Below are 20,832 nucleotides of genomic sequence, written 5' to 3' on the forward strand. Positions count from 1 at the left end.
ATATATAGTTTTGGTGTAAATTACAACCTGTCACAAGCTACCGTGACAATGACCTATCAGTATTTAACCTGCTCTGTTAAGGGGCAGGGTTACAAACACCAACCCAAAGGCTTTAAGTAATTGGCACTTTCCTAAAATCTGGGCTCTCTGTCAGTTTCTCTCCTCCTTCTGGGAGTGAGCGCCACCTGCCCTCCATCTCAGTAGGAGATGTGAGGAGGAGTCCATCAGGCCTGGTCTGGACCTCAAGCCTTATTCAGTGCCTTTCACTAAGGGAAGCTGAGGGAAGAATACACCTGTTATGTTTATTCAACCTGCTTGCAATAAAGATCCAGTTGTACCAGAATCAGTGTAATTCACTGTCTTGTGCCAGTATGGTGTCAGTATGGACCATCCACTGCTATCATAGAGAACCCGCGCTGACTGGAGACGCTGCACCGATGAATAACTAAGGTAACCTATGTAACCCATGGACCCCCACCCAATCGCAGATCGGGCCCCCTAAGGTGTTCTGTGGTCTGGCTACATGACTTAGTGTGGTGCATACCTGCTGGCAACAGGAGGGCCTGAGTCTCCCGCGATGACATGGGGGAACAACAGGACAGGTTACTGGGGTGGATGCCTTCGTTCTTCTTCAATGGTGCAGCGCCTCCATCTGCAGTAAGCCCCAGGGATACGGGGTGGAATCCATACGGCAGAATCCCCTCCTAGGGATGAGAGATTCCAGTCTCACACAATGCTCCTTTTAACAGCAGACTCCTTTATTCAGTCTTCAGCAGCAGCAGACAGGTACAGTTGATATACAATGTCCACTAGCTGGTCTCCTTTGTGATGGTCCCTGCCTCCACTCTGGACTCAGGGCCGTCCAGAGTGGGGCTAGCTCTTCCCTTACCCCCTAAGCAGGGTAAGAGGTATTTATCAGCTCTACTCATAGGCTGCTTAACTAACTAACTCACTACATTACACTGTCCAGACAGACAGCTCACACACAACTCTGTCTCCACTAAATAGGAAGTGACACTGCTCTTTGTAGCCTCCAGTAGGCACCGCCCCTTTGCCTCTTGATTGGACACAGGGTCACATGACCTACCTTCACTTACTCAGCACAGTGCCAGAAGTAGGGAAAATCCATGATTACTCCTGGCAACCTGCCCTTAACAGGAATTTTGCCAGGAGGAGGAAAGAAATATAGCCCCTAATCTAACCAGGGCTACACTTATAAACCTGTCCTGTTCTCCCCATAACACCGCAGAGCACTCAGCCCTCCTGTTACCACACAGGTAAAGTACCACACCTAAGAAGTAGCTAGAGAAGAAGCAGAGCCCCCCCCCCCCCCAATATCACTTAGGGTGGGGTACAAGGGCTACAGGTGTCTACAACTACATCGGAAAACAGAAAAATTAGAGCGTGGTTTTAACATAAATCCCTCTTCCTTTCAAAAGTTAGTGGGACTGTAAATGTGTCAATATAAAACTGATGCCATTGTACTTCAGCCACGGCCTGTACCAGTGGAATTGTCTGCGTGGGATACTATTGGCATTGTGTATGTTTTATTTATATAACGTAGCGCTGGCTAGATACACTGCCCGTTACAGAGATATTAAACACAATATAATACAGGGAAACATGTTACAAAACCGAGGAAATGTGTCAAATAGAAGAAAACATTGAGAGAATGGAGTCTCTGCCCTGAAAAGTGCACAATCTTATAAATACATATAACATAGCCTTCCGGCAGTTATTTATTAATTTCCCTGGGCCTTTCCTCTGTCAGTCCTGTTAGTGCAGGCAGTGGAAAGGTGAATTCCTTCCTTAGGCCTGTATGTGTATTCCAGCCTTGAATAATGTATCAGTATTCAAGGGCGGGCCTAGCAACTTCTGAGGATGTCAATCTGAGGGGTGGATATTGTTTGGAACGCCCCCTGGTGTGTGTGGGCCAATCTGTATCCGGATCTGGCTTGCTATGAGTCAGAGTTAGAGACACTCCCCAAAGATATACAAGTTGTGACATCCTCCCAAATTAGTCAGTTGAGTTCTGGAAGAAGTTGAGTTAGCAGATAGAGAAAGACAGGTCTCTCCCTCCCACCCATGAGGGGTTGGGAGGGAGGGGAATTATGCTGCCTAAGGCAGGGCTCTGATTTAGATATGTAGTGGTGTTCCACCCCTCCCTCCCCCCCCCCGGCCCCTTGTACCTCCGATGCGGGGGGTGATCGCGGGTGCTGCCAGGGACCAGCGGCAGACCCGTCGGCCTTTCAGAAAGGTGGGGGCCGAGCAGGGAGCGCTCCGGTGCTCCGGAGGTTTCACGGCGGCCCAGTAGTAAAGGGCGCCGCCATCATTGTTGTCTCGCGCATGCGCAGTACAGCGGCAGTGGCGGAGGCTCTCAGTTAGCTCGCGCATGCGCAGGTGAGGTGCGCGCGAGGTGGCCAATGGGAGAATAGCTCCCAAGAAGACTACAGCCCCAGCGTGCACCGGGGCTAGGTCAAGTGGTGCCAGGTAGCCAATAGGGTTGCCCGAATTCCCTGCTGAGGGAATTGATACTTTTCGCGTGCTGGGCCGATGCTCGAAGTCAGGACCAGGAAGAGCTAGGGGTAGGAGGTGAGTGCAGGGGTCTGTGACCCACTGCATTAGGCCAGCAGCCCCCTAGGCCCCAGTTAGGTCCTGAGCCATATACCAGCTTGTTGTGCTATAGGGACAGACCCTAGTTTGGGACTCTGCCCCTATATCTGTTTGGTAGTCAGGGACACAGTGCTACGCAGCGCAGCCCTGCAAGGTGGGTTCTGGGCTCAGAACGTCACCAAAGACACAGAGACTTACGGTGATATTATCCACGCCGGAATTCACCCCACGCGGTGGCGGATGACGACGTTGGACCGGACGTAATCCCTGTCGTAGTCTGCGGAACCCGGGTTCAGAGCCCCGGGCAGGTATCATTCTACAAGTGCACCAACACTGTAGAGCAATGCAAGAAACACGCCTAAAGGGCGGGGGTATCACTTGGGGACACTTACGTGGTAGAGTGGCCAAGGGCCCTGTATAGTACAGTTGGACACGGTGTGGGGGTACACGGTGGTGGGGAAAGATAATACTTTCAACGAGAGCAAGTATTGTTGTGATTCATATAGAGTATAAGTATATTTATGTGCTTGTGTTCAGTAAAGACCGTTCTGTTTATACCAGTGAGTGTTATTGTGTTAGGTCCTGAGAAGGACTCCTCCCGCTCCGTCGGGATCCCTCCCAGGTGGAGGCATTGCACCACGAGATATTGTGATATATATATGTACCCCAGGCTCTCCATGCAGAGGCTTAGACTCCTGAGGGCCACACAGGTAAATGAGCACCAGTAGCGTCTGTATTCACAGGGAATACCCGTTTATTTATTACCCATAATAAAATTCCGCAGGGAATCCACCATGCTCACCCGAGCCCCTGGCCAGCAGCAGCATGCGGGTAGTGTCGCCGCCGACACAGCTCCACGCAGGAAGGGGGGGAACCGCTGACGCCTCTCCCCCACCACACCGTTTCTCAGCAGCGCCTCACCTCCCCACCCGCCGCCGACAGCTCCGCGCGGGGGAGGGGGAACCACCGCCGACGACACCCGCCTCTGCCCCACCACCCCCCACCCTCTCTCAGCAGCGCCTCACCTTCTCCCCACCCGCTGCAATGGCCGCCCATTATAAAATGGCCGCCCGTACATTCACATAATAAAATGCCGCTGGCCGCCTGTGACAGAGTGAAGTCAACTCCTATCAGTTACGCCTGGGAGACATATGTCTGAGTGCTTCATCCAGCACTCATAAGGGTTAACTCAGGTGGAAGTTAGGAAATCAGAACTCTTTAGCTGACACCTGAGAGCCAGCAAGGTAGAAAAAGGATCATGTGACTGGCAGTAGCTGCCAGAGAGAGAGAGAGAGAGAGAGAGAGAGAAGCACACTGCTGCGTGAGCCCTTAGCCAGAGGGATTTCACCAAAGACTACTTCAACTAAAGTAAGGATTATTCGTTTTTTTACTGACTGCTTAAAGTACCCTTATGGTTTGGTTCTGGTTTAGCCAGCCAGCCTGCTAGATGGGTCTGCTGTGTTATTAGTCAGTTTTTCTCCCAAAGTGGAGCAGGATTTATTTTGTTAAAGGGACAGTGTACCCGCATGTGATGTTACTTTGGAGAAATAAAGCCACTGAACGTTTTTATTTATCCTGAAACTATACGTGTGGACTGTTCCCTGACCTCGGCTACAGGCCGTCCTGCCACAGGTGGTGTCAGAAGTGGGACGTCGGACGGCCCCTGTATCTGAAGGGCCACACAAAAAAAAAAAAAAAAGGAGAATTTTTTTTCTCAGTTCCTTGAGCAACAGCTCCAGCTAGCAGAGAAGCAAGCAGAGCCCAGCAAGATGAGCGACAAGCCCAGCAAGCTGAGCGACAAGCCCAGCAAGATGAGCAACAGGCCCGGCGAGAGGAAAAGCTACTCCAACTGCTGGTCGAAGGCCCAACCCCAGGCAGACCAGGGATTCCAAATAACCCACCGGTGATGCTGCCTAAAATGAAGCCAAACGAAGACCTAGAGGCATTTCTCCTCACTTTTGAAAGGGTAGCCACGGCCCACGGCTGGACAGTTGATCGCTGGGTAACGACTCTGGCTCCACTCCTCATAGGGGAAGCTCAGGCAGCCTACCAGGCTCTTCCAGCGGACGAGGCCATGGACTATCAGAAATTAAAGGCTGCTATTCTGGATCGCCTAGGCCTCACGCCAGAGACCTACCGACAGCAGTTCCGGACAGTCAAATATACAAACCGAGACAGACCCCGGGTCGTAGCCCACCGCTTAGTAGACTTATGTGCCAGGTGGATACAACCGGAAAAACATGACAACGCAGAGATCCTTGAACAGTTTGTGCTCGAGCAGTTCATACAGATACTGCCCCCCTCCTCCCGCTCCTGGGTAAAAAAACACGCTGCATTTTCCCTGGATTCAGCGGTCCGCTTGGTGGAAAACTTCCTGGGCGACGACACCCAACAGGATAGCTGGGAACGGCCGGTGCAAACACCAGTTGCTTCCGGTGATACTAGAGGCAGGAGAGCAGACAATCGAGGGGTCTACAACCCGCCAGCTCGGGAGATCCAGTCAACCCGATCGGAAGACCCTTTCCCATCTCGGAGGGTTCCTGGTACAAACTCCCGCAGAGATGCCCATCCTGGGTCCGAGGCCACTGGATCACTCAAGGGAGGCCGCCACCCACAGTATTCCCCGAGAACCTGGACTCCTGTCACCCACCCGGTGGAGAGGATAACCCCACCAACCAGAAGGGAGGACCCCATCCAACAGCGGAGAGGTCCAAACACCGAGCCCCGTCGAGAGCTTCCGCGGATGACCGAGTTTGCGGACTCAGGAGATGAGGAAATGGACTGTTCATATGGCAGAACCACTGCCACAGCTTGTCTCCGAGGGGACCACAATCCGTGGTTAGTCCCAGCATCTCTGGAGGGGACAAAAGTAAACGCCATGCTGGACTCGGGCTCTGGAAAAACCCTGATACTAGAGGGCCTAATTCCAAGCAATAGACTATCTTATGACTCTCCTTGGAATATCGAGTGTATCCATGGGGATACAAAGAGATACCCGACGGCGAACGTTACACTGGGTATCCAGGATCAAGAGGCTAGCCTACTAGTGGGAGTTGCTCCCTGGCTACCTGCTCCTGTTCTACTTGGGCGAGACTGGCCCTACCTCGAAACATTGTTGGCCCCTACTCCTACAGAGCCTACTTCTCTGGTACCGGAGAAGCCCGGAGACTTGTTCCCTTTTTCCCCAGAGATTTTCCCCCGTAGACACCATGTCCCAAAGACACGTAAACAGAGACGTGCGGAAAAAGAGGACTGGTTAAGAAAGGCTGGGACTTTTGGTAACATTAGTCAGCCCAAAGGACTGCAGGTCATGGCCGGGGATGACCAGGGTGCGGAACAGATAGATACGGGAGTGTTGCCAGACCTGGATCTTCCTGACTTCGTCAGAGGCAGAGGGAGGACCCAGCTCTGGCTAGACAATATGAGAAGGTGGTACAGGTCAACAACAAGATAATAGATGAACAAGGTGTAAAAGTGTTTCCACATTTTGAACTGTTGAATGACATACTATATCGTGTGAATAAGGTTACACAAACAGGGGAGGTCATTCGACAGATGCTAGTCCCTAAAGGGTTGATTAAAACAGTGTTTACCCTAGCCCATACTCTCCCATGGGGTGGTCATTTGGGCACAGATAAGACCACGGACCGCATCTCGTCCCGGTTTTACTGGCCAGGCATACATGGTAACATCATGAAACTATGTGAGACATGTCCTGAATGCCAGTTAACTAGCCAAAAAATACAGAAGCCGGCTCCTTTGGTTCCTCTGCCCTTGGTAGCCGTCCCATTTGAGAGAATTGGGGTAGATCTGGTCGGACCTTTAGAACCCTCTGCGAAGGGACATAAATTTATACTCGTTGTTGTTGATTATGCCACCAGGTATCCTGAGGCCTTCCTTCTGAGATCAGCCACTGCTAAACAGGTTGCTCACAGGCTGTTAGAACTGTTTTCTAGGGTAGGACTTCCACAAGTAATGTTAACTGACCATGGAACAAATTTCATGGCAAAGTTAATGCAGGATGTCCTGAAGTTATTGGAGGTAAAATCCGTCCGGACCTCGGTCTACCATCCTCAGACTGATGGATTGGTAGAGAGGTTTAACCGTACTTTAAAAACTATGCTTAGGAAGTTTGTGGACACTGAAAAGCGAGCTTGGGATGAACTTCTCCCTTTCCTGTTGTTTGCGGTATGAGAAGTTTCCCAATCATCCGCAGGCTTCTCCCCGTTTGAGCTCTTATATGGACGCCAACCTCGGGGTATTCTCGACCTACTGAAGGAATCCTGGGAGGAGGAGCCCTCCCCCTCCAAGAATACCCTTCAGTATGTCATAGACCTTAGAAACCGCCTAGAAAACCTCAAATCTGCTCAAGAACGTCAAGAGAGGCAGTACAACCAAAATGCTCGCTTGAGGGTCTTCCAACCTGGGGACCAAGTGATGCTACTACTACCGACATCAGAGAGTAAACTCCTTGCGAAGTGGCAGGGTCCTTTCCAAGTTCTCCGCCGCACCGGGGAGGTGAACTATGAGATCTCTCAACCAGGGTCCAGGAAGGGTAAACAAATCTACCACGTGAACCTCCTGAAACCCTGGAAAACGATGAGATCGCTGTTCATTCACCCTCGGGAAGGAGAGACGGATTTGGGTCCAAAGCTTCCAAAGGGTAGTACGTACACTGACCATCAGGTTCCCATGGGAGAGCAGTTAACAACGGAACAAAGGTCAGACCTACTTGATGTATGTGACCAGTTCCCAGATGTTTTTTCTGAGCTGCCAGGGCAGACTGATTTAGTGTCCCATAGGATTGAGACAGAACCTGGCGTAAAAGTACGGTCCCGTCCCTATAGATTGCCAGAGGGCCAAAAAGACCTGGTAGAGAGGGAGATAATAGACATGTTGGAATTGGGCGTGATCGTGGAGTCCCACAGCGAATGGTGTAGCCCTATCGTGTTGGTCCCTAAACCAGATGGGAAGGTGAGGTTTTGCGTGGATCTGCGAAAGGTAAATGCTGTATCCAGATTTGATGCATATCCAATGCCTAGGGTGGATGAATTGCTTGATTCGCTTGGTAAAGCAGAGTATATCTCCACCCTAGATCTCACGAAAGGATATTGGCAGATACCTCTAGCGGAAGAATCCAAATGCAAAACTGCCTTCGCCACCCCTCTCGGTTTATACCAATTCGTCACTATGCCATTTGGGTTACATGGGGCTCCAGCCACGTTCCAAAGGTTAATGGACAAGGTACTACGACCCCATAGGGCATATGCCGCGGCCTACTTGGATGACATTGTCATCTATAGCAGACACTAGCAGTCTCATATAAAAAGGTTAAGGGCAGTCCTAACGTCCTTAAGAGAAGCAGGGCTCACTGCAAATCCAAAAAAATGTGCCCTGGGTAAATCCACTACAAAGTACTTGGGCTATGCCGTTGGGGGAGGGATAGTAAGGCCACTAGCTAGCAAGGTGGCCGCCATAAAGGAAGTCCCCACCCCACAGACAAAGACACAGGTCCGCTCCCTTTTGGGGTTAGCAGGGTATTACCGGCGGTTTATCCCCAATTTTTCAGAAATATCTGCACCCCTAACAGATCTGACAAAAAAGAGTGCCCCGACCCAAGTTAAATGGTCTTGGGAGTGCCAAGACGCCTTTGACATGCTAAACAAGTGCCTGTCAGAGGGCCCCGCTCTTCGGAGCCCAGATTTTAAAGAGCCCTTCATCATCCAGACGGATGCCTCAGAGGTAGCACTGGGAGCAGTGCTGTCTCAGCAATTTGATGGTGTTGAACACCCCATACTGTTCATCAGCCGGAAGCTGTTCCCAAGGGAAGTGAGGTATTCCGTTATTGAGAAGGAGTGCCTTGCTGTAAAATGGGCAATTGAGGGCTTGAGACATTATGTCGCCGGAGTACACTTCACCCTGGTCACTGACCATGCGCCCTTGAAGTGGTTAAACACCATGAAGGTAACAAATCCAAGGTTGACCAGGTGGTATATGGCCCTCCAACCCTTCTCTTTTGATATTCAGCATAGACCTGGAAAGGACCATGGAAATGCTAATTTTTTGTCAAGGGAAGGAGTGGAGGGTCGGGCTTCAGCCGTGTGGGACACTAGCCACACACAAACAGGGGAGGTATGTGACAGAGTGAAGTCAACTCCTATCAGTTACGCCTGGGAGACATATGTCTGAGTGCTTCATCCAGCACTCATAAGGGTTAACTCAGGTGGAAGTTAGGAAATCAGAACACTTTAGCTGACACCTGAGAGCCAGCAAGGTAGAAAAAGGATCATGTGACTGGCAGTAGCTGCCAGAGAGAGAGAGAGAGAGAGAGAGAGAGAAGCACACTGCTGCGTGAGCCCTTAGCCAGAGGGATTTCACCAAAGACTACTTCAACTAAAGTAAGGATTATTCGTTTTTTTACTGACTGCTTAAAGTACCCTTATGGTTTGGTTCTGGTTTAGCCAGCCAGCCTTCTAGATAGGTCTGCTGTGTTATTAGTCAGTTTTTCTCCCAAAGTGGAGCAGGATTAATTTTGTTAAAGGGACAGTGTACCCGCATGTTATGTTACTGTGGAGAAATAAAGCCACTGAACGTTTTTATTTATCCTGAAACTATACGTGTGGACTGTTCCCTGACCTCGGCTACAGGCCGTCCTGCCACACCGCCCATTATAAAATGGCCGCCCGTACATTCACATAATAAAATGCCGCCTCCCCCCAGGGAATCCACCAGGCTCACCCGAGCCCCTGGCCAGCAGCAGCATGCGGGTAGTGTCGCTGCCGACACAGCTCAGTGCGGGGGGGGGGGAAACCGCCGCCACCTCTCCCCCACCACACCGTTTCTCAGCAGCGCCTCACCTCCCCACCCGCCGCCGACACAGCTCCGCGCGGGGGAGGGGGAACCACCGCCGACGACACCTGCCTTTGCCCCACCACCCCCCACCCTCTCTACATAACATAAAATAAATGTATGTTGTTTAAAATAAAAAGTCGGCAGCGCCTCACCTCCTCCCCACCCGCTGCCGACTTTTTATTTTAAACAACATACATTAATTTTATCTTTTTACATTCCGGGCAACGCCGGGTCTATCAGCTAGTACATATATATATGTGTGTGTGTGCCAGCTTTGGTATATAGGGCTGTAAGTAATTTATATCAGTGGGGGGTTGTTAGATGTGTTGGGGTTCGGGGAACAGGAAGTAATAATGATGTGGGCTTTTTAATGAAATCTAACAAATTAAAGGATTTCAAAATAGTTTTTCGAAAGTTGTAACTTCTTCTCATTTCGTTTGCTTTCTTTCATTTTCATTCACAGCAGGGTGGGACGGGAATCCTTATCTGGGTTTGCTCTGCACTAACAATAAGGTCATTTGACCTTATTACGCACCGCCTGCTCGGGTAATGACCAGTCAGAGAAAGGACTGGGATAATGGGAAGATAAGGGGGACACACGGGACAGTGAAAAGCACCATAAATATGTTTAGAACCTGTCAGAAATTATCAATCCCCTAACTTTACCCTTTTAATTGTTATCATTTGACATTTGCTTTGATGTGGGACTGCAGCTTTAAACTGGTTTTTAAATACGTATTCCCATGACGACAGTATCTCTCTGCGCTTGGCAACAACTAAAGACGCCATTTTGTTCGATCCAGAAGATGGGAGTGTTAAAATAACAGGGAATTTTCACATGTGAAACTGCAAAATCAAAAACGATGCCAGTGACTGAATCATCCCGTCTATTACATTTCTAATTAATGACAATGTGCTGGATGTGATTTTCATACACTTGAGGTTCTGTTTAGAGAGGCCTGACCTCTACATTGTAACCTAATGACTCAGAGAATCTTTCCCTCCCATCCCACAGTGATTACTGATACCCAGGGATCAGCTTATCATATTTGGAATTGTTTACGTTAAGAGACAATAAGCAAAAATAAAATAAATAAATAACTAATTTCTTACAAAAAAAAAACAAACCCCATATTATTTGGTGTAAAGTGTATTTATTCCCAGGCTAAAAAAAAGCATGAAATGACATAAAATCCTGACAATTTGTATCTTTTGGTTAATGGTGTGGGAACATGAGGATCCTTCGGAGCGAAACCATGCTATTCCTAGCTCTGGGAACCGCTTGGTGTCCGAGATACTTAGTGGTGGAGGTATCTGTGTTCTCCCTGGGTATTTAAATAACCCTCCAATGGGAAGCCACAACGGGTGGCATTCCAGATCTCTATTGAACCGCTGAACCAATAGAATTTGGCAGTAATTTTCATTTCCTTGGAAGGAACTTTAAAACCACTAACTAACGTAACTGTCTCAGTGACGTGAGGTCTAACAGTAGAGCAGGTTAGCTTCCCAGTGACCGTGAGGTCTAACAGTAGAGCAGGTTAGCTTCTCAGCGAACGTGAGTTCTAACAGTAGAGCAGGTTAGCTTCTAGGGGAAGTGAGGTCTAACAGTAGCGCAGGTTAGCTTCCCAGTGACCGTGAGGTCTAACAGTAGAGCAGGTTAGTTTCTAAGCGAACGTTAGGTCTAACAGTAGAGCAGGTTAGCTTCTCAGCGAACGTGAGGTCTAACAGTAGTGCAGGTTAGCTTCTCAGCGAACGTGAGGTCTAACAGTAGTGCAGGTTAGTTTCTCAGTGACCGTGAGGTCTAACAGTAGAGCAGGTTAGCTTCACGGCAACGGTGAGGTCTAACAGTAGAGCAGGTTAGTTTCTCAGCGAACGTGAGGTCTAACAGTAGAGCAGGTTAGCTTCTCAGCGAACGTGAGGTCTAACAGTAGCGCAGGTTAGCTTCTCAGCGAACGTGAGGTCTAACAGTAGAGCAGGTTAGTTTCTCAGCGAACGTGAGGTCTAACAGTAGAGCAGGTTAGTTTCTCAGCAAACGTGAGGTCTAACAGTAGAGCAGGTTAACTTCTCAGCGAACGTGAGGTCTAACAGTAGAGCAGGTTAGTTTCTCAGCGAACGTGAGGTCTAACAGTAGAGCAGGTTAGTTTCTCAGTAACCGTGAGGTCTAACAGTAGAGCAGGTTAGCTTCTCAGCGAACGTGAGGTCTAACAGTAGAGCAGGTTAGTTTCTCAGCAAACGTGAGGTCTAACAGTAGCGCAGGTTAGTTTCCCAGTGACCGTGAGGTCTAACAGTAGAGCAGGTTAGCTTCACGGCAACGGTGAGGTCTAACAGTAGAGCAGGTTAGCTTCTCTGCAACGGTAAGGTCTAACAGTAGTGCAGGTTAGCTTCTCGGCAACGGTGAGGTCTAACAGTAGCGAAGGTTAGCTTCCCAGTGACCGTGAGGTCTAACAGTAGAGCAGGTTAGCTTCACGGCAACGGTGAGGTCTAACAGTAGAGCAGGTTAGCTTCTCTGCAACGGTAAGGTCTAACAGTAGTGCAGGTTAGCTTCTCGGCAACTGTGAGGTCTAACAGTAGAGCAGGTTAGCTTCCCAGTGACCGTGAGGTCTAACAGTAGAGCAGGTTAGCTTCACGGCAACGGTGAGATCTAACAGTAGAGCAGGTTAGCTTCTCTGCAATGGTAAGGTCTAACAGTAGTGCAGGTTAGCTTCTCGGCAACGGTGAGGTCTAACAGTAGAGCAGGTTAGCTTCTCGGCAACGGTGAGGTCTAACAGTAGAGCAGGTTAGCTTCTCGGCAACGGTGAGGTCTAACAGTAGAGCAGGTTAGCTTCTCGGCAACGGTGAGGTCTAACAGTAGCGCAGGTTAGCTTCTCGGCAACTGTGAGGTCTATCAGTAGCGAAGGTTAGCTTCCCAGTGACCGTGAGGTCTAACAGTAGAGCAGGTTAGCTTCACGGCAACGGTGAGGTCTAACAGTAGAGCAGGTTAGCTTCTCTGCAACGGTAAGGTCTAACAGTAGTGCAGGTTAGCTTCTCGGCAACGGTGAGGTCTAACAGTAGCGCAGGTTAGCTTCTCGGCAACTGTGAGGTCTAACAGTAGAGCAGGTTAGCTTCCCAGTGACCGTGAGGTCTAACAGTAGAGCAGGTTAGCTTCACGGCAACGGTGAGGTCTAACAGTAGAGCAGGTTAGCTTCTCTGCAACGGTAAGGTCTAACAGTAGTGCAGGTAAGCTTCTCGGCAACGGTGAGGTCTAACAGTAGTGCAGGTTAGCTTCTCGGCAACGGTGAGGTCTAACAGTAGAGCAGGTTAGCTTCTCGGCAACGGTGAGGTCTAACAGTAGTGCAGGTTAGCTTCCCAGTGACCGTGAGGTCTAACAGTAGCGCAGGTTAGCTTCCTAATGACCGTGAGGTCTAACAGTAGCGAAGGTTAGCATCTCGGCAACGGTGAGGTCTAACAGTAGTGCAGGTTAGCTTCACAGCAACGGTGAGGTCTAACAGTAGAGCAGGTTAACTTCTCAGTGACCGTGAGGTCTAACGAGTAGTGCAGGTTAGCTTCTCAGTGACTGTGAGGACTAACAGTAGTGCAGGTTAGCTTCTCAGCGAACGTGAGGTCTAACAGTAGTGCAGGTTAGCTTCTCAGTGACTGTGAGGACTAACAGTAGTGCAGGTTAGCTTCTCAGTGATGTGAGGTCCAACAGTAGTGCAGGTTAGCTTCTCAGCGAACGTGAGGTCTAACAGTAGTGCAGGTTAGCTTCTCAGTAACCGTGAGGTCTAACAGTAGAGCAGGTTAGCTTCTCAGTGACCGTGAAATCTAACAGTAGCGCAGGTTAGCTTCTCAGTGACGTGAGGTCCAACAGTAGTGCAGGTTAGCTTCTCAGCGAACGTGAGGTCTAACAGTAGTGCAGGTTAGCTTCTCAGTGACCGTGAAATCTAACAGTAGCGCAGGTTAGCTTCTCAGTGACGTGAGGTCCAACAGTAGTGCAGGTTAGCTTCTCAGCGAACGTGAGGTCTAACAGTAGTGCAGGTTAGCTTCTCAGTAACCGTGAGGTCTAACAGTAGAGCAGGTTAGCTTCTAGGGGAAGTGAGGTCTAACAGTAGCGCAGGTTAGCTTCTCAGTGACCGTGAGGTCTAACAGTAGTGCAAGTTAGCTTCTCAGTGACCGTGAGGTCTAACAGTAGTGCAGGTTAGCTTCTCAGTAACCGTGAGGTCTAACAGTAGTGCAGGTTAGCTTCTCAGTGACCGTGAGGTCTAACAGTAGTGCAGGTTAGCTTCTCAGTAACCGTGAGGTCTAACAGTAGAGCAGGTTAGCTTCTAGGGGAAGTGAGGTCTAACAGTAGTGCAGGTTAGCTTCTCAGTGACCGTGAGGTCTAACAGTAGTGCAAGTTAGCTTCTCAGTGACCGTGAGGTCTAACAGTAGAGCAGGTTAGCTTCACGGCAACGGTGAGGTCTAACAGTAGAGCAGGTTAGCTTCTCTGCAACGGTAAGGTCTAACAGTAGTGCAGGTTAGCTTCTCGGCAACTGTGAGGTCTAACAGTAGAGCAGGTTAACTTCTCGGAAACGGTGAGGTCTAACAGTATAGCAAGTTAGTTTCTCGGCAACGGTGAGGTCTAACAGTAGTGCAGGTTAGCTTCTCGGCAACGGTGAGGTCTAACAGTAGAGCAGGTTAGCTTCCTAGTCACCGTGAGGTCTAGCAGTAGCGCAGGTTAACTTCTCAGTGACCGTGAGGTCTAACAGTAGAGCAGGTTAGCTTCTCAGCGAACGTGAGGTCTAACAGTAGTGCAGGTTAGCTTCTCAGCGAACGTGAGGTCTAACAGTAGTGCAGGTTAGCTTCTCAGTGACTGTGAGGTCTAACAGTAGCGCAGGTTAGCTTCTCAGCGAACGTGAGGTCTAACAGTAGCACAGGTTAGCTTCTCAGTGACCGTGAGGTCTAACAGTAGTGCAGGTTAGCTTCCCAGCGAACGTGAGGTCTAACAGTAGCGCAGGTTAACTTCTCAGTGACCGTGAGGTCTAACAGTAGAGCAGGTTAGCTTCTCAGTGAACGTGAGGTCTAACAGTAGCGCAGGTTAGCTTCTCAGCGAACGTGAGGTCTAACAGTAGTGCAGGTTAGCTTCTCAGTGACTGTGAGGTCTAACAGTAGTGCAGGTTAGCTTCTCAGTGACCGTGAGGTCTAACAGTAGCGCAGGTTAGCTTCTCAGTGACGTGAGGTCCAACAGTAGTGCAGGTTAGCTTCTCAGCGAACGTGAGGTCTAACAGTAGTGCAGGTTAGCTTCTCAGCGAACGTGAGGTCTAACAGTAGCGCAGGTTAGCTTCTCAGTGACTGTGAGGTCTAACAGTAGCGACGGTTAGCTTCCCAGTGACCGTGAGGTCTAACAGTAGAGCAGGTTAGCTTCTCGGCAACGGTGAGGTCTAACAGTAGAGCAGGTTAGCTTCTCAGTGACCGTGAGGTCTAACAGTAGAGCAGGTTAGCTTCTCGGCAACGGTGAGGTCTAACAGTAGCGCAGGTTAGCTTCTCAGTGACCGTGAGGTCTAACAGTAGCGCAGGTTAACTTCTCAGTGACCGTGAGGTCTAACAGTAGAGCAGGTTAACTTCTCAGTGACCGTGAGGTCGAACAGTAGTGCAGGTTAGCTTCTCAGTGACCGTGAGGTCGAACAGTAGTGCAGGTCAGCTTCTCAGCGAACGTGAGGTCTACCAGTAATGCAGGTTAGCTTTTTAGTGACCGTGAGGTCTAACAGTAGAGCAGGTTAGCTTCTCAGCGAACGTGAGGTCTACCAGTAATGCAGGTTATCTTCTCAGTGAACGTGAGGTCTAACAGTAGCGCAGATTAGCTTCTCGGCGACCGTGAGGTCTAACAGTATCCCAGGTTAGCTTCTCAGTTTCCGTGAAGTCTAACAGTAGCGCAGGTTAGCTTCTGAGCGACCGTGAGTTCTAACAGTAGCACAGGTTAGCTCAGTGAATGCCCCGGTTAGAATTCTGGGAAATAAAACAGGGTTAAAAAAAAAACACCCCATAAGTTCGTTTTTTCAGAACGAAACGCGTAAGGTCATCCTAGTTCCTGCGAACCGAAGCGCTGCTGTGCTGCTCTGTCACTGTAAGGCTGTACTGCCCTGCACCCTTCGCCACTGTTGCCGATACCGTCGGTATTGTGAAGACCAGGATTTGATCCCCAATGGCTGAGAGGGTAGTGACATCACCTACTTTCAGAACCCGGAAGTGGAATCCATGAGGAGACGCCAGTCGGCTATCTACCCAGCACGAGATACCCCAGCACTGCAGGACCCAGAGTGGTCAAATCACCTATTTTGCACTTCCTGTGATTCCTAATATTTCCTTCACAACCAGATTCCTATACTACACAAACGCTACCTACACCACGTGAGTGAGCAATCACTCGTTGGAACTTTATTTGCCATTTTTTACACGTTTTCACAACGTATGTATTTTTTCTTTTACATGCCTGAGGGGAGCCTGGCGCTTTGAGCGTTTCTGTGACGTCCTTCTGAGGTTTTGGAAACACCAGCTGCATCTCCCTTTTTGGTGATATTAATTTGTATTTAATCACTGGATTATGAAGCCCTGTTTCCCCTTAAACAAGATGGCTACGGGTGCTGCCCTTTAACCTGTAGGCTCGCAGGGGCCTAAGCCTCCGCCACGGGGAGCCTGGGGCGATATACTTATAACTTTGGTGCAGGCCCCAGTCAGCGCGACGGCCTTTGCCAAAAGACAAGATTTTTGTCTTTTGGCGCGACGGCCACATCACGGCGGCGGTTCAGCCAATGACATCATGGCTGCGCCCCCGTCCCCACCCACCTGTCGCTCTCTCCTGCTCTTCTCCTGCTGCGCAACCACAAACCACAGCACGCGGTAGACTGGTGCACGCGTCGCCACGTGCTCTGCCTCATGCACGCAGTGGCTGGAGCCATAGCCTGAGGTGTACGGATCTGTCGCTTGCTTCCAGCCGGCCTCATGCTATTCAGATCTTTTATCTTCATTGTCTCCAGTACTGGTGCAACATTTCATATTTCTCATAGTCAGTTTGGTGACATACTGCCCTAATCTGCTTCTAATCCCACACAGCGTCAGGAACTGCTGCGCGAAGTCTGCATGCCGCAAAATGAACAGGAAGCCTTTGTGGGATTGTGTCCCTTCAGTTTTGTGCAACCTCTCCTTTCCTCCTTGATGTACTTCCCGCCCCCTAAGCCCCAAATCCTACCAACCTGCATCACTTTCTTAATCCTTTCCCCGCCAGACGGGGCCAGCAGCGCATTGCCCTGAAACGTGTTTCCTCCTCGTCTGGCAGCGAAAGCATTAGAGGAAAACGCTGTGTCAATAGCTCCCAGATACCCTGCAGCTGGGCCACTTCCAGGAGATTGCAGGCGGCAAAATAATTCCTGGACTTTTGTACGTTAAATCTCATGTACAACACGGCACAAGATTGTACGTTAGATCTCATGTACAACACGGCACCAGATTGGTTAGTCAAGTCAGGAAAGCCATCTATTAATAAAGTAACACGGGGGAACTTTAATGTGTCACATACATTCCTGGCAAACTGAATGAGTGATAAAGCCAATGAGGACTGTGCAGTCTGTTCCATGGGCATAGCTGCCTGGCACAGTCACTCCGACCTTCTGTAGTAACTGCCTGTCACACTGCGGCAGTGCATGTGAAGGGGAAGCTATGTAATATGCAGGGTTACAAAGTACACTCTGGTGTCACCTGCTCTGCAGAAGCCTAGAGCAGGGCTGCCCACACTGGATTTTCAGGGGGGGGCGCGGCGGTTACAGAGGCCCCGCGCTCCTCCCCAAGGCATTTAAAACTAAATGCTGGGAGATCGCATGAGGCCTGTCGTGGAGAAACTCAGTTCACACTTATTATTATTTAGACAAAAGCAATCTATTGAGAAACTTTATTGCAGCGGCCGCTTCAGTGCATTCAATACGAACCAAACATGGCTGTCTGACTTACACAAAAAGCACTTATGAGATGATCCAAAACAGCCTTACTTATACCACAAAAAGGGGGCGGGCACACATAATGTCATTGTGATGGTAGGGCATAGCCGGCCTTCATTAATAAAGGTGGAGCCTGGCTGGCTGCCCCTGAAACTGTATGGCAAGGGCTGAGAGTGTCAGCTCTTGGGTCTAATATTGTACCTTTCTGTGTTGCCCTGTGGCAGGACGGCCTGTAGGCGAGGACTCAGATGTATGTTTCCCAGGCATAACTATCAGTACCTGACTTCACCCTGTCACATACCTCCCCTGTTTGTGTGTGGCTAGGGCCCCACATGGCTGAAGCCCGACCCTCCACTCCTTCTCTTGACAAAAAATAGTCATTTCCATGCTCCTTGCCAGGCCTATGCTGGTACCACCGGGTCAACTTCGAGTTTGTGTCCTTCATGGTATTTAACCATTTCAAGGGTGCGTGGTCAGTGACCAGGGTGAAGTGTACCCGCGCGACATAATGCCTCAAGGCCTCAATTGCCCATTTTACGGTGAGGCACTCCTTCTCAATAACAGAATACTTAATTTCCCTTGGGAACAGCTACCAGCTGATGAACAATATGGGGTGTTCAACACCATCAAATTGTTGGGACAGGACTGCTCCCAGTTCTACCTCGTAGGCATCTGTCTGAATTATGAAGGGCTCCTTAAAATTTGGGCTAACATCTCAAAAGCACTTTGGCACTCCCAAGACCATCTAACTTGAGTCGGGGCACTCTTTTTTGTTAAGTCTGTTAGAGGTGCTGTAATCTCTGAAAAAAATTGGTATAAACCGCCTGTGGTACCCTGCTAACTCCAAAAGGGAGCGGACCTGCGTCTTTGTCTGCGGGGTTGGGACTTCCTTTATGGCGGCCACCTTGCTGGCAAGTGGCCTTACAATCCCTCCCCCAACGGCATAACCCAAATATTTTGTAGTGGCTTTTCCCAGGGCACATTTTTTTGGATTGGCAGTGAGCCCTGCTTCTCTTAAGGACATAAGGACTGCCCTTAACCTTTTTATATGGGACTGCCAGTGCCTACTATAGATGACGATGTCATCCAAGTAGGCAGCGGCATATACCCTATGGGGTCGTAGCACTTTGTCCATTAATCTTTGGAATGTGGCTGGAGCCCCATGTAACCCAAACGGCAACGTGACAAATTGGTATAAACCGAGAGGGGTGGCGAAGGCAGTTTTGCATTTGGATTCCTCTGCTAAAGGTATCTGCCAATATCCTTTCTTGAGGTCTAGGGTGGAGATATACTCTGCTTTCCCGAGGGAGTCAAGCAATTCATCCCCCCATGGCACTGGGTATGCATCGAACCTGGATACGGCATTTACCTTTCGGAGGTCCACGCAAAACCTCACCTTCCCATCTGGTTTAGGGACCAAAACTTTAGGGATACACCATTCGCTGTGTGACTCCTCGATCATGCCCAATTCCAACATGTCTATTATCTCCCTCTCTACAAGGCATTTTCGGCCCTCTGGCAATCTATAGGGACGGGACCGTATTTTTACGCCAGGTTTCGTCTCAATCCTAAGGGCCACTAAATCAGTCTGCCCTGGCAGCCCAGAATATACATCTGGAAACTGGTCACATAATTCCAGTAGGTCTGACCTTTGTTCCATTGTTAACTGCTCTCCCATAGGGACCTGATGGTCATTGTAAGTACTACCCTTTGGAGGCTGTGGACCCAAATCCGTCTCTCCTTCCCGAGGGTGGATGAATAGCGATCTCATCGTTTTCCAGGATCAGGTTTACGTGGTAATTTGTTTACCCTTCCTGGACCCTGGTTGAGAGATCTCATAGTTCACCTCCCCGGTGCGGCGGAGAACTTGGAAAGGACCCTGCCACTTCGCAAGGAGTTTACTCTCTGAAGTTGGTAATAGCAGCATCACTTGGTCCCCAGGTTGAAAGACCCTTATACGGGCATTTTGGTTACACTGCCTCTCTTGACGTTCTTGAGCAGATTTAAGATTTTCCTTAGCCAACGACCTATCATCTCTCGCGATTTCTAAGGTCTATGATATACTGAAGGGCATTCTTGGAGGGGGAGGGCTCCTCCTCTCAGGATTCCTTCAGTAGGTCCAGCATATCCCGAGGTTGGCGTCCATATAGGAGCTCAAACGGGGAGAAACCTGTGGATGTCTGGGGAACTTCTCACACCGCAAACAATAGGAAAGGGAGAAGTTTATCCCAAGCTCGCTTTTCAGTATCCACAAACTTCCTAAGCATGGTTTTTAAAGTGTGGTTTAACCTCTCTACCAATCCATCAGTCTGAGGATGGTAGACCGAGGTCCGGACGGATTTAACCTCCAATAAATTCAGGACATCCTGCATTAACTTTGCCATGAAGTTTGTTCCCTGGTCGGTTAACATTACTTGGGGCAATCCTACCTGAGAGAACAGCTCTAACAGCCTGTGAGCTACCTGTTTAGTAGTGGCTGATCTCAGAGGGAAAGCCTCAGGATATCTGGTGGCATAATCTACGACAACCAGTATGAACTTATGTACCTTCGCAGAGGGTTCTAAAGGTCTTACCAGATCTACACCAATCCTCTCGAATGGGACCGATACCAAGGGCAGAGGAACCAAAGGAGCCGGCTTCTGTCCCTTTTGGCTAGTTTACTGGCATTCAGGACATGTCTCATATAGTTTCATGATGTCACCCGTACCACCTTCTCATATTGTCTAGCCAGAGCTGGGTCTTCCCTCTGCCTCTGACGGAAGTCAGGAAGAGCCAGGTCTGGCAAAATTCCCGTATCTGTCTGTTCCCCAATCTGTTAATCTCCGGCCATGACTTGCAGTCTGTTGGGCTGACTAACGTTACCAAGAGTCCCAGCCTTTCTTAACCAGTCCTCTTTTTCCGCACGTCTCTGTTTATGTGTCTTTGGGACGCGATGTCTACGGGGAAAAATCTCTGGGGAAAAAGGGAACAAGACTCTGGGCTTCTCCGGTACCATAGAAGTAGGCTCCTCCTCCCTCCCCCCATCTCCCTGCCTGAGCGCCCCTCCCTCCCCACACGCTCCTCCTCCCTGCCCACCCTCTCCCCTTCTCCCTGCCCGCCCCTCCTCCCTGCCCGCGCGCCCCTCCTCCTCCTCCTCCATGCCCACGCTCTTCTCCTCCTCCCCACGCGCTTTCCCCCTCCCTACCCGCACGCCCCTCCTCCCCACGCGCTTTCCCCCTCCCTGCCCACGCCCCTCCTCCCTGCCCACGCCCCTCCTCCCTACTCCTCCCTGCTCACGTGTCCCTCCTCCCTGCCCATATGTCTCTCCTCCTCCCTGCCTACGTGATCCTCTTTCCTCCCCATGCGCCTCTTCCCTGCCCGCGCGCCCCTCCTCCCTGCCCGCGCGCTCCTCCTCCCTGCCCGCGCGCTCCTCCTCCCTGCGCGC

General features: G+C 50.1%; 1 protein-coding gene across 1 annotated transcript in view; it reads right to left on the reverse strand.

The window, feature by feature from the left end:
- The window catches only part of RHOG (ras homolog family member G), a 98,165-nt gene extending 77,766 nt beyond the window's left edge, over nt 1-20,399 (reverse strand). Inside the window, exons 1-2 of the mRNA XM_075580573.1 lie at nt 19,982-20,399; nt 545-704 (exon numbers count right to left, since the gene is read on the reverse strand). The gene's annotated coding sequence lies outside the window, so the exon portion shown is untranslated. The remainder of the gene's footprint in view (nt 1-544; nt 705-19,981) is intronic.
- Nucleotides 20,400-20,832: the final 433 nt, after the last annotated feature.

This window comes from Ascaphus truei (assembly GCF_040206685.1).
Source record: "Ascaphus truei isolate aAscTru1 chromosome 3 unlocalized genomic scaffold, aAscTru1.hap1 SUPER_3_unloc_2, whole genome shotgun sequence".
Taxonomy (NCBI): Eukaryota; Metazoa; Chordata; class Amphibia; order Anura; family Ascaphidae; genus Ascaphus; species Ascaphus truei.